The sequence below is a fragment of the Ictidomys tridecemlineatus genome, chromosome 6 (assembly GCF_052094955.1).
Source record: "Ictidomys tridecemlineatus isolate mIctTri1 chromosome 6, mIctTri1.hap1, whole genome shotgun sequence".
Lineage (NCBI taxonomy): Eukaryota > Metazoa > Chordata > Mammalia > Rodentia > Sciuridae > Ictidomys > Ictidomys tridecemlineatus.
In genome coordinates, this window is record NC_135482.1 from 27,484,861 (window position 1) to 27,498,087 (window position 13,227).

Consider the following 13,227-nt stretch of genomic DNA (forward strand, 5'->3'; position numbering starts at 1 on the left):
AATAGATTTTCTGAAATAAAATCTGTAACAAAAATTTTGGCCCCACGTTTACAAAATTACAATTAATCCATTGCTATATGTTCAAATCATAAATTTCTGATTTTTCATGATAATGAAAAGTGTCACATGACAGGTGATGTTGTATTTTTCTGACTTTCTTTTCTACTTTAATATTGACTTTCTAATCTGCTTAACTGAGAAGAAAGAACATGAGCTATGGAGTAAGAAGTTGATAAATCTTGCTTTGTGTGATATTGGGCAACAAATCTGTGTAATTTTATGTGAATCTGAGGTAGATACAGCTTGAAAAGATCTGAAGACCTAAGGAGAAGAAGCATATTGACTGTCTTGTAAATGTCAAGTTATTATAATTAGGCAATTAAACAGACACAAAGACACAACTGGACAATGATCTCCAATACTTTCTTTAATCTAGGAATTCTGGGTAGTGATAATACCCCTTTCTATAATTTATTCTATGTTTTCTCTGAATAAGTTTTTGTGATAAGCCTAGGGAATATGAAAAATAAAACAAAACATGTTTTGCCTTCACAAGTACTGAAAGTTCATGGATGAAAACTGTAGTACAATTAGACATTTAATAACACTCAAAAGTGTTTCAACAGTCTGATATGAGATTTTCCAATAAACTCTTTAATTAATAAATTGCAACCAAATCTTATCATAAACTAATAAAACCTTTTCCAATTCCAAGGATAATAACTTTCAAAGATTATCTTTAAACTACATCATTTTGTAAGTTTCACATCAGGATGTAATAGATCCTTTCAAATGCAGCAATAATTTTATTTGAAAACCTCTGAGAATTCTCTGTGCACATATATTATTCATGAAAAAATATATGGATACTGAAGATGGTGAAGATTTGACTCAGTATTGACTTAGGAAAATTATTTTCTCCCAGCTATACTAACAAAAGACAATATTTCCTCACTCATTAAACCCCTAACTCTTCTAACTGTGTAGATACTTTCTCAAGGGGAGAATGATTCAAGCATTTACTCATACATCAATATCTATTAAAACATTAGATCCTTGATATCAATTTGTATTAGTTTTTGCTGAGCTAACAAACAATCCATTAAATGAAAGTGGCTTAAAAGCAAGGATCTACTCATCCTCATCTTGTATGAAGGTCTGCAGCTTGTCTGTGGTTGCTGTAGGTCCCTGGGTTGAATGAAGTTCAGCTCCACTTGACATTTCATTCTGTTATTCAGGTCACAGAAACAACTTCTATCTGGAATGTTCTATTATTGCAGCAGAGGAGAGAAGCACAAGGCATGCCAAGCTGATCAAATCAATTTGCATTAAAGCTTTTGTTCATACATTGGCATTATTGTCACATATGTTGATAAGACATTGAAGTAGGTACCATGACCAGGCAAGTACCATTGGGGATGGAGTGGGAGCAAAAATAATAAATTTTTACCCATCCAGAAATAACTATGACAAAAACTCTGTGCATACATAGAGTAAAAATCATGTCTTCATTTTAAAAATGAGAAAACTTACATATAAAACTTGTGGGTCATAACAAAGCTGTGTTTGAGAACAGGGGATGCAAGTCTTAAAGATCTGAGTCTAAATCTTGACTCTATCACTTACCAGCTGAGTGATTTTTCATGAATGACATTTATCTGTAAAATTATAGCAGTAAAACATACTTCAAAGTATGTGTTAATATTTAATCACATAGAATACATGCAGAACCTAGCAGTGTCTTGAATAGAGCAGTCACCTAATAAATGTTTTGAGGTAAAGTTCCTATGTCACCTGGCAAGAAAGGATGAAGAGTTGTAATGCAACTGAGAACTGATGGTTTGGTACTGAGATCATGCAGAATGCTTACTTATCTCCATCTTAAATGTCCTTCTCATACTTAAAGTTTACTCTTTAAGTTTGGCTCTCAGCAAGATGTTACGGGGATTTTTAAACCATTATGCAGAATGGTTTTAAGAAAGTGTAAGAAATTTGTACTGTGTTCCATCTGCATCTGTATTTTATAAAATATGGAAAGCAGCTGAGGACATAGCTAAATTATACAGGGCATGCTTAGCATGCATGGTATCTTCAGTTGCATCCCCAGCACTACAAAAATGTGTGTGTGTGTATATATATATATATATATATATATATATATATATATAATAGACAGATAACACTTGTTACTTTTTTAAAGTAATCATATATCTTGCAGCATCATGAATCAGTTGATAAATTGCTACATTTTTTAAAGTAAACTAGTTTTAAAATAAATCAGATGACTTTTTTTTATTACTAAGTGGTAGGGCTTTTGTTACTATTCTAATCTACAGTCTTGAGACTTGTACTTTCACATTAAATATTTTAGTTGATGAATTTAAACAATGAATATAAATGTCCTTTACCTTGACTTTCACTGAATGAATGTGATTTTGTTGAAAAAGGGTTTAAAATAACCTCATTGTGTTTCCATCAACAATAATTTTATAATATGAATCATACAAATCAATTACCTGGTATTAAATTATCATTTTTTTATATCTTAATGGATAAAATACTGGCTTGTCTTTAAATTCAATAGCATGAAGACTAGCCAGGGTATAATTAAAATAAAACCCAACTAGTTGCTAGAGAAAATTGTATGAATAATGCTTATTAAGATTAAGTAGCTCTATAGTATTATAAAGATATTCTGCAAATAGATATTCTTTCTAGTTTATAATGAATATCTGAAATGCCAAAAGAATCAAATAAAGAATGACATGATATAGAATCCTTTATTTCTCAGTCAATTGACTAATTCACCAATGTGATAATGGCTCATCATTTTCTTTCCCTGCATTCTCACCATCAAAATGTCAGTATTTCTATAAATAAATAAAATGTAACAGACTTTGGACACACTGCTACAGAGAAGTAAAAGAAAATCAAAGGAATCGAGGGCATTGCTTGGTTTCATTCAGGACGACTAATGAACAAACAAATCATTTCAAAGCAAATGAACACAGAAGACAGTTTATAAAGTAATGGCCAAAGCTTTCATTTCTGACAAAAAAATGTAAAAGTTTATGCTTGATTTGATTAAAAAAGCACCTCCCCACACCAATTTACTTTCTTAGATCACTTCCTCATTCTATACTGAATAACAGGAATATCTTTGAAACTCCTCATAAAATTCATAGAATTCAACCACAGACAGAACAATCAGCTGCTGAAATAAGACATTTCAAGGCAATTATATAAGGGGGCATCTTTAACATGGTTTCAGTGGCATCACAACTGTAGTAATTTGCTAAACATCATTTAAGAACAAAATGGGGCATAGATTACCTATTTTTTAAGAGACTTATAACCAATATGATTGGGTTCTACAATTCTCCCTTAAGTATCTTCAAGTTTAAAATATAGTCTATAAATAATGATAGCTGCAATTGATTTGGTAACAGATAAACAGTATTGCAATGTATTTTGCATAACAGAAAATAGTACTAGAAAAGCTGAGAACAGAAAAAAAAAAAAACTGCAGTACCAGAATCATGGAAAATGTATAAACTGGTCACTCTTGGATAATGTAATTAAGTTTCATGCTAGCAGTATGTTATAGAAAATGTTATGAAGAAGGTAAGTAAAGAGTAGAGGTCCTAACTGATCTTTCATTTGGTGCCTAAAATTTAGGTCTTCTTCATCATAACTTAGAGTGGTTCAGAAAAATGCAAAGTCGCACACTGATGTAGGTATCAAAAACATCCAACCAAGTAGAACTCTAATAGTCTTTTAATTATCACACCCAATGTTTTTAACTATTTTTGCCTATAACTTATTGCACTTCCTTGAATTCTCTATTTCTTTAGAATTTCACTACAGATCTCTCCTGGTTTTCTTTGGGTTGGTCCTTTTACTTATCTCTTCTAAGATTTTGCTTTTGCTGTCTGTTTCTGAAAATTGGAGTTTCCTTGGGTTCTACATTCAGCCTACTGTAAATTTCACCTATGTGTTTACTCTGGGCATAATTACAGTTTCATTTTTGTTTTATCTTGGGTACCCGATAACAATGGTTAATTGTTAAAAATTTTGGAGTTAGACTAGAAACTAAGTTGTACCTCTTCACATACAGTCTTCTGAACTACCCCATTATCCCGGGTTTAGATGGATATTTATATTCTGTATCTGCATCTATTTCCTGAGTTCCAGTTAATATGCTTGTATTTACCTGCAAAATCCCTAGACTGTGAGATTGTATATGGAGGAGCCAAGGCAACTTTATTCTGCTTATCCATGTATCCTTAAAGAATAACACAGTGACTAGAATGTGATTGTGTGGAGCTTATAATTAATTAATTAATTGATTTGATTTAATGTTTTTTTAATTAATCTTTAAATGAGTACTCTCTAAAATAATGCATTAAGGGAAATCTTTGAGACATTGGAGGAAAATTTGAGTTCCTATTTATATTCAGATATATTATTTAAGATAAAAATATAAGAAATAAATATTAATAATGTTTCACATTCATATTATCAGTAGTATGAATAGTTAATTTGTGGCTAACTATACATACTTTAGATTGTGGGTTCAGAAGGCTGTTGCTGGCCAACATGGCACCCTTGTGTAAATTTTAAATAAGCTTCTCTTCCTATAGGTAGTCACAACTGCACACCAAGGCACATAACTTGGCACACAGCAAAGAGCTTAATATAGGGCTAGGGATATAGCTCAGTTGATAGAGTCTTGCCTCACATGCATAAGGGCTTGGGTTCAATCCCCACCAGCACTAAACAAACCAACCAACCAACCAAACAAACAAATAAACAACAACAACAAAAAAAACTCAATGTATATTTTCCAGTTTCCCCTTGGGTGTGTGCTATGATGTGAGATACAACCAGTACACATTTATTGAAAAATCCAAAAACATTTTATTTAATGTGTGAACCAAACCATCATTTCCTAGCCTTGAGCAAATCTTTACAATTTTCCAAGTCATTACAAATTGTAATTTCACAACTCAAAGTCATCATCAGTATTGATTATTATTTCCAGACACTTACTACTTTACTAGTAAATAAATAAAAATATATAATGAATTTATTATGTGTTCTTGGTTATAAGATCCCTATTTTGAAGTCACTTATAAATTATGTAATTTTGATTTTTAACTCATGTACATGATGAACTAATAAATGATGTTTTATATTTATAAGGAACATATTAGCCAAGCACTCTTCAAAATGTTTTATATGAATTAAGATTTTTATTCAGAATTAAGTAGGCACTCCTATTGACTTAGTTTTCCAGATATACAGGAAAAGATGAGGCACCTAAAGGCATAAGCCTAAAAAACACAGAAGAGGTCCATGGATATTTAAATGACAGTTTAAGAAGTTTGACTCATCTTCACGTGATCAGAAAGCTGGTTTAAGAAATATATATCCATCAGAATCATATTCAGGCTATCACAGGAGCCAATTGCTTCAATATCTAGTCGATTATTTATTCACTCATTTGTTAAAAACATACTTATTAAAAACCTACTACATGCCAATCATTTTCTAAGCCCTGAGGGTAGAATTATGAAGAAGTCAATTCAAATCCCCAAACTTTGTATAGCATGGTAGGGGGCAGATCCTAAGGAAATTATTCTCTCCATAAATAATAAAATAAATTTATTATTTCCCTTTCATCCTATGGTATAAAATCTTAAAATAGGAAGTTATTTTTTAGTTTAAGTTCAGTTCTGTTTTATGGATTTTAAAAGTTCCCTATGTAGTTATTTATATTCCTAGAAGAGTTCTTTATTTTTAAGTATCTTTTAGAACACTTAACTTTCTATAAAAGACTGCAGGGTTAGAAAATGTGAAACTAATGTGGTTTTTATTCTGATACACTTTGCTTTTATCATTTTATCCACTCACCTTGTGTTATGTCTGATCCTGTGGAGGCTTTCAAGTCTTGACTTGGAAGTTTACTTTGAATGCCACTGTGTTTGGTTAAAATCAACACACTGTGGCACTAAACAAAGTGAGTACTGAACACAAAAGAGAAACATTTTTAAATAGCAATTTAAATTTCTGTAATGGAATTCAGTTTCCCATGGTTTCACCCTCTGAACAAATGTCTACATTGATAAAACTAAATAGTGAGTTATTATTTGGTTACCAGGGTCTTGACAACTTTGAACATCTAGAATGTTAACGCAAAGAAGGAAGTGAATGAAAATGGTAACATGTGTTTACCTCAAATTTAAATTTGTACAAAAGTTTGTGAGTAAAGAATATAACCACTGACAATTAAATTGATTGATATTTTAGGTTCACTAAATGTTTGTTTCTGTTTTCTTCAGTAACCTCAAATTCTTAGTAGAAAAGTCAAAGATCATTTGCAGCCATGAGAGAAAGGTTTAAGACTCATCAATATGGTTTTGCTGAGAAGTGAAAGAAACAATATCAAAGTTATGACTAGCTGGAAAACAGCTGGGAATCACAAGGTACTGGAGAAAATAACCCTTCACAGCTCAGTAACTCCTGAGGGCATTATTGCTCTAGATGAAAAGATGATGCATTTCAAACAATCCAGTATTGAGCACTTGTCTAAAAATCAAAAATAGAATAATGTAGAATTCTAATGCAACAGAGAAATGGTACATATTCTGGGACATTAATTTAACATTATAAAATGAAGGACAGATCTGTAAGTTTTATATTAATATCCCATGTTCTAATAGTAATTTAACATTTGAATCTAAAAACATAATTCTCTGCCAACAGCACCCTCAGCAGCAGTGGCATCCATGTTGATGTAAGTTCATTATACTTGGATGAGTCAGTAATGTAATTACTGATAGCAAAAGAAAAAATGATGCACTTGAGGTAACAATCTATGGTACAGGCAAACATTACTCAATCACTTATAAGTCTGTGTGATTTTCACTATTGAATCACCAAAGTTCTTATATAGCATGTCATTACACCAATCAAAGTCCAATATTGGATATTGAACACTTTAGTCAGTTTTTTCACCACTGTTATGAAAAGATCTGACAAAACCAATTTTAGAGGAAAAAAATTGACTTTGCATTCATGGTTTCAGAGGTGTCAGTCCATAGATGGCTGATTCCATTACTCTCTGCACAAAGCAAGAAAGAACATTATAGTGGGGGGTGTAGTAGACAAAAGCAGTTCAGGACATGCTAACTGGGGATCAGAGGGAGCTCTACTCACCAGAGATAAAATATAAATCCCAAAGGCTTGCTTCTGGTGACTTGCCTCTTCCAGCCATATCCTACCTGACTTCAGTTACCACTCAGTTAATTTTTATCAGAGGACCAACCCACTGATTAGGTTAAGGCCCCATAACCCAATCATTCCACCTCTAAACTTTTTTGCATTCTCTTACATGTTAGCTTTTGAGGAATACCTCCTTTAAACCATAACGTTGTCTTTCATAAATAGAACTGCCTTATTAGATAAAGAGAAGAGGGTCCCTGATTAAGATATATTTATTCATACCAGAGTCTAGTTAATAACTTCAAATGCAATTTAATGATGTCTAGAATACAGGCAAATTCCATACCATTCTCTAATTTTATGTCACAGTATATTTTCTCAGGAGATAAAACTTACATGTAAACCTTAAAATTTTTTACTCTGAAAATCTCTTTTGTCAACAAATAATTGATGACAATTTTAAACATTAAAATTTCTAACATCTCACTTTTGATCACTTATTTTATAATGATTTATTACTCTAATATACCTGGTTTGAATTTTTTATGAAGCTATAGTATGTTCATTTTTTATGCTGTATTATCTTGGAGAAAAAGTACAGCATATTTATCCTTAGATTCTTGACAAACATTTGGGTTATTATCATTTGTGATCAAATAATGCTGATACTGAATATTCATGTCTGTATCTTTTAGTGCAAATTTATTCTTTTTTCTTTTTTAATTGGCACACTTGTGTAGTAAAGTGTGTTTATTCAATACATGCATACCATGTACAATGAATGACCAAGTCAGGGTAATTAGCATTTCCATCTCCTTACCATTTCTTCATGGTTGAAAATTTGGTCAACTCTATTCTAATATTTCATAAATTATATTAAAGGTGTTGTAAATTGTAGTCACCCTATCATGCTATAGAACACTAGAACTCATTCCTCTTATCTAATTATATTTTTAATACATGTCATAGCTAATTATAACCACTACTCCCCTCTCCCACTAGCTCAATACACTTCTGACTCTGTTATTTTATTATATTATTAAAATGTCATAATATTACTCTCATATTATTGGAACAAGTACTTGGACATTTGATTAAAGGCAAAAAATATAATTATCTGATCCTATTGGAATTATCACAAAGGTACATAACTAAGAATTAATGTAATTGTGATTACCCAAAACAGTCTAATGATTATAAAATAAACTCTAAAATTTTCATAATTCTCCTATTATTTAAAAATTGAGCCATAATTGCAAAAAGTTTTTCTGTTTTCACATTTGCTCTGTTTCAGGCACTGTTACTACAAGAAGACGAGGGCAAAAATTCAAGAATATTTTAATCAATATTTATGCTAAAAAGTTGTTCAAGATACTTCTCCTTAGTGGTAGACTTGGCTTATAGTATCACCAAAGCTTTCATTCATTTTAATGTAGTTTTTCAACTTGCCAGTCCCATTATCAATGCTATTGTGGGGCCGTATTATTTTAATAGCAGCATTTCCATGATAAGGATCTTTTTCAACAATCCTGCTACAGTAAGCTTGCAAAGTGCTACCTTGCTGAAAGCATCTTCCAATAAAACATTGATTGATTATAAATAAATCAGATCTATACTCAATCTTAACCTTACACAAAAACTGGCTATATTTATTGTTTCAGTCAATTGAAAGCCCATGTGATTTCAGTTAATTGAAAGCCCATGCTCTCCTTGGTGTTATGTAACTGGGTAGTTCTTTCATAGAAAGAACTGAAAGCACTTCTTTAGCTTGAAGGGATTAAATCAAGTCTCTGTTGAAAGATCATAAGCCTAATCAAATTCCAAGCAGTTTTTGGAAATTTAGAAGCTCTTTCTAAAACTTGAATGGAAATCAAAGGAGATAAAAGATCTAAATAGACTTTTAAAAACATAAATGGTGGGAGGTGTATTTGCTTTCAAGGCTTATTATGAGGCTACAGTCATCAAGATGATGTGCCTTTGGTAGACTGAAAGATAAATAGGAGAGGTAATGGAAGAGAGAGAATAGAATTTATATGGTTATAATACAAAGTCGTTCATAATTCACATGGTCAATTGACCCTCTTGCAAATACCTATTCAAAATGGTAAACCTTAACCTTCATAATATACTCCAAAACTTAATTAGATCTGTGTTACCCACAACCTTAGAAACTGACCCAACCCAGAATGCGAGTGCAGAAAAGAAAACAATAGTCATTATAGTAGAATTGACATGAATAGTTTGATCAAAAACCTTAAAGATGTTATCCCTAAGACATGCTTAGAAGTTATGAACCACCAATAATAAAATGAAAAGGGAAATGACCACTACCTAGTGGAGGATATAAATAAAGAAAATTAGGGTCCTGGGATGTCTCTACTGGGTTTTTGTTGTATGAAAAATCTACAGATGAGATCAGAAATATTAAACTGGCATTTACTAAAAGAGTGTTAAGTATGCTGTCTTCTAACTATAAATGTAATCATTGTTTTTTTTCCTTATTTTTCCTTTGTTAGAATCACTGATATGGGATTAAGGGCTATGAGAGAGTGGATCATAAAATAGGTATCATTTGGTGTGAAGAGGGAGTCACCAAACAACAGGAACTGGGAGATGAACATGGAGGTAAATTTGGCTCAGAAGAGGCTCCTGAGGGACAAGAAACAATCTAAAGATGCTTCTTCAAACACAAGGCAAATCTGGTAAAAAGGATTTATTGACCCCACTTTATGGTTTCATGTATCCATAGATTTTATTTATTAAAGGCAACATTAATTTTAAAAAAGAAACTAATTATAGAATACCTACTATTTTCAATGCAGCAACCCTATCTCTTTATATCTTTATATCTGTCTCTATCTTTATCATCATCTACCTGAAGACAGGTCTTAATGCCAGAATTTTGTATAAAACTATGCATTTAAGAAAGTATTTTCATTCTTTAATGTAAGAAGGTTTGTTTTTTTGAAGACAACAAAAAGGAAAAGGTATGATAATGACTGCAAGGTTATAAAAGACTATCTAATGTTCATAATCTATTTTATCCTTGCATTTTCTCAAGTATTATGTTAAAATAATTAACACTCTTTCACAATAATAGAACATGTTTTGGGTGAGATTGAGACCCTTAATGTTGTAAAATTAGATAATAATGTAGTAAAATTTCATCAATATTAAACTCTGAGAATTCTATAATAAATTTGTTTTTCCCTTCCAACAAATCACCCTTTTGTTTTGTTTTGGGTACCGGGGGATTGAACTCAGGTGCCTTTGACCACTGGGCAATATCCCCAGCCCTATTTTGTATTTTATTTAGAGATAGGACCTCATTGAGTTGCTTAGCACCTCCCAGTTGCTGATTCTGGCTTTGAACTTGTGATCCTCCTGTCTCAGCCTCACTAATCGCTGGGATTACAGGTGTGCTTCAACAACACCCAGCCCAATGAATCAACTTTTTGAGTCAATTTACTAGTTCAGCCAACAAGTATTTTCAACTGGCATGGACTTATGTCAAAATAATTGTTTTAAATCATCCCTTTTGCAGCTCAGACCTTAAAATAAAACCATTAGTAGTTTCTATTACTGTCTAATCCTGCAGAATTGCTCATTTAAAAAAATCAATTAAGATAGTTAGACATTTTAAACTAAAGATATTATAATTTTTTTTGTTAAAACAGCTAATAAAGTATTGGATTATAGGTAAAGAAAAGTCCCATGATCACAGGTTTTTTAGGTACTAAAAAAATAAAAAAAGCCAGAATCAGGTTAATATGCCAAGGTCAGAAGTACTTAAAGTAGGAGTAGGACAGAAAAAAAGCAAAGTAGAAATAGAGTCCAAAGTTCTGATAAATAGAACAGATAAAGAACAGCACAGGAAAAAGGCATCTCCAGGTTCCAGCTGACCTTGGATTTCAATCTAACTCTGACTATAGAGTTAATTCCTATATTTTCAGCCTGACTGCTTTTTAGCTAAACTTCAATGTATTTGGCTTTTTTATTCTTGCTTCTTTCAGCCTGTGTGTACTCTTTTTCTCCTTCCCTCTCTCCCTCCTTCCCTTCTCTCTTTCATTTCTAATTCACAAATTATTTAAAGAGCACTCACTATGTGGTAGGAACTTTCCTAGACATATGTTTATTTTTAGCTGTTTTATGACTAATAATGCAAAATTTTATCTAACATTTAATGATGTTAATTAACAGAGACATTGTATTATTCCAAAAGAGCATGATTATTTCTTTCATATATTTGAATATAACGTGTAAGTTATTACCTGATAGTCAATGGCTTCACTTATTTGACTTTTTCAGTTAATTATTTGAAAAGTTCTGCTTCATGATTTGCAGAATGTTCAGTATTTCCACGTTGAGGCTTTCCTCTTTCCTAAATTGTTCAAGGATCTAGATGCTTGTTCTGTCAATGGGGAATACATCCTGGAGCAGAGGTGAAATGTGAAATGTGCAGCCACAGCTTCTCCCAACACATTGTGTCTATCTATATGGTGGCTTGAGCAGTACTGAGATTACTCTATCTCCACTGAAGGGTCATTAAAATGTCATCTTTACATTAAAATGTAATTCTCTCTCATGTTTTGGAGTATAAAACATACAGATCACCTGGAACAAACATTCTATCCATACTCCTTCACATTCCTGGGCAAGTTTTCAATGGAAGCACTTCGATGTCTTGAAACATGATTTTGCTGAAAAGGGGAGAGTATGATCCTTTTCTCTGTGTTACAGGAAGTTTAGCAGCATCCTCAACCTATACCCACCAGAAGCTGCAAACAGTCCTCCAGGGTGGGATAGGGACACTCAGAAAAGACTCTAGGAGTGTTCTCTGTGGAGAACATTCCTCCCACACAGAGAACAACTTTGCTAGATTTAGGAGTGTGGTATTTAGCTTTCCCTCCTTGGTGCCTCAATTTAATCTCTCCTTTGTGATCATTCCCTTTCAATAGGGTTTGAGAAGTTTATAGACAGAAAACAACAAAGTTAATTCTATGCCTAATCAGCTACCTAGTGATTAATCTTGATTAACTTCTTCCTGATTTCCTTCCTATTCTTTCCATGAATATTTAAACATAATATAGATTTCTATATATATGTTGTTGATTTCTTTTTTTTTCAATGAATAGTATTCTTTGGAAAATAAAAGAATTAGTGGATGAATGTGTGTTACATACCTACTTCATTAGTTGTTATGTGTGTTTACATACTTATTTCATTAGTTGTTAAATAAGTTTTCTCTAACTCAGAAGTACATCTATTTTCAAATTTTGACTACTATAATATAATACCAAGGTAAATAATGTTAATCTAAATCTCTAATTGTTTCCTTATGAAGAGCTTCCAAAAAAGAACAAATGATAAAAATATCTTAAAAAATTTTTTAATATATTTGTCAGAATACTCTCCTGAAAGATTTACATCACTACAATGTGTAAAAATCCTTGTTTATTTGTATTTTAACACTGAAAGCTAAAAATGAAAAAAAAAACTAGATTCAAGGAAAGAAACAACTCAACATGCAAGATAAAACACAAAAGAGTTTCTAGAGAAAGATCTTTTGAAAAAATAAATCTACCTCAAGTTTTAGCTGATAGATTTGTTGATAAGGTCAATTAAATTCTAGAGAATTCAGTAGACTCAATGCAAAGAGCCCCAAAGAATACCAACCTTCTTGTACCCACAACTGTGTAATCCCCACTCCCCTTGACAGTGGGCCAGACTTGTGACTTACATTCAATCAAGGGTATTCAATCAGTAGTGAAGGGCTGTTACTTCTGTGATAACATTACATGAAGCTGGAACATCCTGCTGGAGACATTCTTCTAACATGTGACTATGTGGCAAGAAACAAATGGTAGCCAACAAGAGCCTGTAAGGAGCAGAGTCTCTCAGTTTAACAGTCTACAAGGAATTCACCACTGCCAAGAACACCTGTGCTTGGAAGCGGATCCTTCTCCAGTCTAGCCTAGGATGGGACAAGAATCCTAGATA

At 32.2% G+C, this 13,227-nt stretch overlaps 1 long non-coding RNA gene across 1 annotated transcript in view; it reads right to left on the minus strand.

Annotated features, from left to right (window-relative positions):
• Positions 1-486: 486 nt before the first annotated feature.
• LOC120888144 (uncharacterized) overlaps positions 487-13,227 on the minus strand; it is a 113,230-nt gene continuing 100,489 nt past the window's right edge. Inside the window, exon 3 of the long non-coding RNA XR_005731638.2 lies at positions 487-1,268. This is a non-coding gene — a long non-coding RNA (uncharacterized LOC120888144). The remainder of the gene's footprint in view (positions 1,269-13,227) is intronic.